Here is a 6,435-nt window from a genome sequence, read left to right on the forward strand (position 1 = left end):
TGTACAGGTATCACTCAGTCAGTCAGCCATTATTTAGCGACCACCACAGGGAGCCAGACACTGAGAGAAGCATTGGGATCAGAGCAGACTGACAAGCAGTCACAGTCTCTGTTCTTTTTTTTTTTTTTTTGAGGAAGATTAGCCCTGAGCTAACTACTGCCAGTTCTCCTCTTTTTTGCTGTGGAAGCCTGGCCCTGAGCTAACATCTGTGCCCATCTTACTCCACTTTATATGTGAGACACCTACCACAGCATGGCATGCCAAGTGGTGACATGTCTGCACCCAGGATCTGAACCAGTGAACCCCAGCCCGCAGAGAAGTGGAACATGCGAACTTAACCACTGTGCCACCGGCCGGCCCCACAGTCTCTGTTCTAAAGAGCTTTCTGCCTAATACAGAAGACAGACAAAACACAGAGCCAAATTAAATAATTGCGAATTTTAACGTTTTTTGTGTGTGTGTGAGGAAGACTGGCCCTGAGCTAACATCTGTGCCCATCTTCCTCTATTTTCTATATGGGGTGCCACCACAGCATGGCTTGATGAGTGGTGTGTGTAGGTCTGCGGCTGGGATTCGAACCCACGAAACCCAGGCCACTGCAGCTGAGTGCGTGAACTTAACCACTATACCACCAGGCCACCCCAGGGAATTTTATAAATAAATAATAAGGGGATGAAATAGGAAAAAAAATTAGTGAGGCATCCACGTTAGCTAGGGTATTAGAAATGGTATCACTAAGAAGGGGAGATTACTATGCCCAGTGATGGGTTTAAGACATGAGAGACAGCTGTGTGAAGAATGTGAGGAAAAGCATCCAAGCAGGTGAACAGCATGTGCAAATGTAATGAGAAGGGGAAAATGCTAGGAACTTTGAAAGAAGTGATTGACTGGGGAGGCTGCAGCACATCTTGAGTGGAGGGGCATCATGCCTTGAAGATATAGTCACTGTTGGCTCACTCAAGACCTGTCAGCCGTTGCAGGGATTTTGGATTTCATTGTGTAGAATGGGAACCCATTGAAAGGTGTTAAGCAAAGGCCTAGCATAATATAATTTGCATTTAAAATATCTTTTGTGCTGCTTCATGGACAAGTATCTCCAACTGTTTTGCATCCTAATCAGCTAGTGGAGGAGGTAGGATTGGAACCCAGGTAGTTGCTCTCACAGCATGCTCTTAACCGTTATACAGTGCTGCTTCTGCCTCTAGAACTATTATGTCTAGGCTCTTCTGATAGGCACTTGGGTCATTTTTTAGTTACTTTGTACAAACAAATCTAGCTGTACAAAGTTTTTGAAGGACAGGAATGTATTTGCCATTTCAACTTGCTATTGTGTTGGAGATAAGCTAGTTACTACACATGTGATTCTGTGGTGCTGGCATTAGGTAACATCGTTTCCACTTTCCTGTTCCTCTCCCTCCTACGGGTCATCCTGTTCTTAATTTGGCTTCATCTTGCACTAAATCACATGTCCTGTAATTAGAACATTTTTTAAAATAATTAACAAAATACAAGGTTCCCAATGGGTACCAGGGAAAAAATAACCTGCATTTCAGATCAGTTTCAAATAGAACCAATGATAGAAAATTGGGATAAATAAAAGATACTAGATGTGCTCAAACCATGTCAAAGAAATGACGGATTTTTTAAAAAGAACGCTGTTCATAATACTATCAGTACTACTCGTGATTGTGTCTACACAGGTCCTTCTTTTAGACATCATTGGATGTTAATTCTTGCTAACAAAATAGCTTGTCATTTACTAGCTTGGGGTTTGGGGTTTATTTGAATTGACAACACACAAACTATTCTTACCCATCACTGTCACTATAGCTCTTCACTTGACTCTGGAAGAGCTTAATGCAGGAAAAAGAAAAATGATGACAGGGAAAAGAAGATTACAAACGTAACGATCTGTAAACTGTACTTGCAGGTTTTCACCGTAGTGATGGTACAATCTGAGTGACTTTAAAAGAAAAAAAAACGCTGTTTTTAACCAATTGGCAAATAATATGGCAAATATATATTGAAATGAAGACATTCCAAGATAAAGAAAAAATTTCAAAATTTTATACTGAAAACTGTAAAGAGCACCTATAAATGATGAAAACTTCAAAACTGCTTAGTGGTTTTATCTGATTAGAGAAATGTAATTGAGTAAGCTTTGAGAAATAAATCAAAATCATGACCGAACACCCCTGTACAAGATTTGGGAGACATGTGTTCTCTCCCAGTCATCTCCAATCCAAGCGCCAGACTGCGAGTCTGGATCCTCCATTTTTGTTGTAAATTACATATGGACTGAAGTCATCGAATGAAATAATTAAGTAATTGAAGGTTAATAACAGTAAATTTCTATCCTTTTTTATGCAAAAGTAAGAATACTTAAAATTTCTTTTATTTTTATCCTGTGTCTGTTGTCCAGTGCTGCTGCTGAGTTAATGTAATCCATGTTGGAGAAAACTGTAGAAAAGGGATCAGAGCAGACTAATAGTGGAGGCAGTGGGTGCAGCAGTGTAGCTGCTGTGGTTGGCTAGATGCAAACCGAGGATAGCTTCAACTAAGGTGGTGGCAATTCTGATGGTGAAGAGACAGTGACTTTAAGATTGATTTTTCTTAGGCATAATTGACAGATTTATTATAGGAATTCCATGACTATACCTACTTCTTGGCTCACAGCATCAATGGTTTTCCCACTCGATGCTTATTCATTTTAATTCCACCAATGAAGTCTATTGAGGAAACTTAGTAGACCAATGGATTAAAAACACATCTAATTAGCTCACTTTCCTGTATGTTTGGCAAAATGGGTTGATTTGGAGAATCTGTGATATTTTCACTTCTGCTTATTGACAGAGGTCAATGTATGATAGAGATTTATAAGATTAAATGTAATGATGTCAAAAAATTGAGCCAATTTAATCTACATCTGATTAACCCTTTGCTAAAATAAATAATACAAAGCATTAAAAAATCTCTAGGTCTAAGTAAATTAACATGAAATTGATCTCAAACACCCCCTCTTTAAGAAATAATTGGGGTCAGTGTGCTTGGGAAGGTGGGAGGTCTAATCTTTATGGGAAGATAAAAATTCAGGTATATTTTCACCAAGTTTCTGCACAAATCTTTTCATATTAGAAAAACAATTTGGACTTATGCAAGGTTAATAATAGTCTAGGATTAGGTCATTAAGTGCATTCATTCAAAATCAGCTTTGTCTCGTAGCCTTCAAATCTACTGATTTCTTTTTTTTTTCCACATGTGGGCAGGGATCTGTTTATATTTTGACTTTTCCCTGTCTTCTAGGAATTCCCACTCACTTATTCAGCCTGAAAAGGAAGTTAGCAAAACTTGGAGGAAAAACATTGAACAAATGATCCTGCAAACCTCTGGAAGCAGTTCAGAGAGGAGAGGTGAATGACTGTCTCAGGGCTTCTGCAAAAGCCTCCGGATGGAGGGATGCAGAAATGTTCTCTGCTTCCTGTCTCCTGTCTAGGGACCACAGCTAGTCAGGTGGTACCACTTTTATATTGGGGTACAATCCTGGGTTCCAAGAAGAAGCCATTAGTCAAGGGTAGCAAACATGTTTATGAACTTCTCTAACTTCTCTGATAGCAGACAAGCCACTTTCTCGTTCTTCCTTCTACCAGACATCAAAGGTTGAGATGCCTCCTCTTCTTGCGTTTGCAGTGGTTTTGAGAAGGAGAATTGTTGAATAACAGGTACCTTGTGAAGGTTTGTAAGACAAGTGTATCAGTTTTCTGTTACCAGCTCTCAAGGTAGAGGCTTAAAACAATGACATCATTTATTTTGCTCAGGAATCTGCCCTATGGGCAGAACCTGGCAGGATCAACTCTTCTCTGTTCCTCACAGCATCAGCTGGGTCAGCCTCACCAGGGGCTGAGCACCCCCATTTAAGAGAGCTCTCTTACGTGGCTGGCAAGTTGGCACTGGCTGTCAGCTGGCAGCTCAGCCAGGGCTAGGTTCTGCCCGATTCCTTTCCTTTTCCTTGTGACAGGGTGGCTAGCTCCAAAGCTAGTGTCTGAAGAGAACAAGGCAGAACTTGTACTGTCTCCTGACATCTAACCTCTGGAGTCATATAATGTCACTTCTATTATAGCCACAGTCTGCCCAGATTAGGAGAAGGGAATGTCAAAGTCATATGATAGGCAGAGCACGTGGGGTGAGTGAAATATTACTGCAGCCTTTTTCAGAAAATACAATCTGTCATAACTAATTTTCCTTAGATATCACCTGAAAGTTTGCGTTTTTGATGAGAAATAATTACTCTGTTTTCAAGGTGTTACTATCAGAGACACAGGCATTAGATTTTCTGTGAGGTTACCATGTAATCATAAAGATAAAGTTATATTAAAAACTTCACTGTAATTGTTCTTTGTATTTTGGGCATCATTCTTTATTGATTAAATGGAGGTATATTATAATTCTAAGGACTGCAAAGACCTTAGAAGAGATTTCAGTTTGCTACAGGCAAACACACACACAAACACAGAGGGTCTCACATTACCCCTCCCTCACCATAGGCGCGCTTAAACCCTGCTGCTGCCTTCCGTCTCCGGGGGTCCTCCAGGCTAGGAAGCTCAGATTGTGCTCGGGGTCAAATCCAGAGTCAATTCCCAAAGACTAGGAGCAGAAGGGACGCCATCCTTACCTCCAGACACACCAAACACACACTCCAATAATGCTGACAACGTTCCAGGAGCTCGTGGGACAGGCTCCTGGGGGGGACAGGCGGCAGCAAATTGCGAAGAGGTGGGGTGGGGTGTGGGACCAGGTGGCCGCAGCACCCGCAAGCCGAGAAGGGGGATCATGGGGGCGGCGGCGCCTGCCATCAGTGCGCAGCCTGGGTCCGCAGCTCCTCGCTCCTGCCAGCCCGTCAGCCAGCCAGCCGCCCCTCCGCCTGTGCCTTCCGCCCACCTCCAACCCCTCCTAGCGGTGGCTCGTTCCCTTCAAGCCGCCTCCACCTGCCCCAGATCTGTCTTCGCTGACCCCCATCCAACTTGAATGGAGTCAGGGTCCTAAGCCCCCTCCCCTACGACCGTTCAGGGCAGATCGCTGCAGCGCCACTCAGGTTTGGGACATCTCTCCGGTTAACGTGGGGAAAAGGTGGGAAAAGTTGCCGGGCGGCGGCGCCAACTCTCCGGCGGCGTCAACTCTCCAGCGCCGCTGTGCACCTGCCCCCAGCAGTGGGCTCCTGTTCCTCTGCCGGGCGGGAGGCAGCCGTTTCTGTGGCCCCCCCGTCACATCCGGGTTCAGAGCTGCTGTGGGTCGGACTCTAGGGAGCGATGGTGGGATTTAAACTCCGGGAGGCGAGGCAGCGCTCCTGCCAAGCTCCTGCCAGCCCCTGCCAAGCCCCTGCTTCCTCCAGGGCGCCGTCTATAGGTAGCGAAGGAGGGAGCCGGAGCCCGGGGTAGCGCCGTGCACAGAGGAAGCAAAGCAGGACAAAACCACCACCTCCATCCATGGACCGGGCGCTGAGGCGGACCAGCAACGTTTTTTCTACAACAAAAGACTCAGCACAGAAATAAGCCATGGTCCACTGGTCTGGTACAAAAAAAAAAAAAAAGAAAAAAAAATGCCGAATGAGTACAGGAGGCTGGGGGATAAAGATATGAAGTGTAGAAATGGTTAAAGTCAAGTCAGAGAGGGATCAAAAGAATGGAGTTGGATGAGGGCTTCTGAATTGAGGAGAAGCTAGGAAACCACCACCCCCCAGCCCCGCCCCGTATTCCTTGGAATAATAGTTCCTGCTGGAGAAACTATCTCCGTCCCTTCTCATCCCCATCTTTTTCAAAATCCAAGTGTCCAGGAAATTTCTAAGCAAGACGACAAATTTAATTCCAGTCTATTTCCTCGAAAATGCACAGATTATCCATCCTGGTACCTTTCCCTAAGTTTTCAGTTGTAATGCAATTGCCGGGAACTTTTTCAGAAAGGTGCTACTTTCGTTAGTTGTACTCATCTTTAGCTTTTTATTAAGAGCTGTGCACGTTTTAAAATAATAATCTGCTCATTTTCATGTCTTTGGTACATCAGTGTATATTACATTAAGTCAAATCATGATAATTACATTTAGTGTGATATCATCCACGGAGTTTACCCTACAATTCAACTTTTATTGTCAGAGGTTATGATTTTATATGGTTCCCAGGAGTGGTTTAATCAAATAATTGAATCAGAAATTCTTTCCATTCAAGTTTGAAAGACTTTGTCTTCACTTCCTAACTTAATCACCGTATCTTTCATGTCATAACCCTGAAAATTAATCCTCCAATTTGAACTTGAATCTGCTTACACTAATTGAATAACTTTCCTGCTGCCTTAAGTAATTAATCAAAGTTCTGTATTTAAGTAGAAAATTTGAATTCTTGAAATGTCTAAGACTTATTAAGCTGAGATTCAAAGAACTTTGGTCTT

This window comes from Equus przewalskii, chromosome 1 (assembly GCF_037783145.1).
Source record: "Equus przewalskii isolate Varuska chromosome 1, EquPr2, whole genome shotgun sequence".
Classification (NCBI taxonomy): Eukaryota; Metazoa; Chordata; class Mammalia; order Perissodactyla; family Equidae; genus Equus; species Equus przewalskii.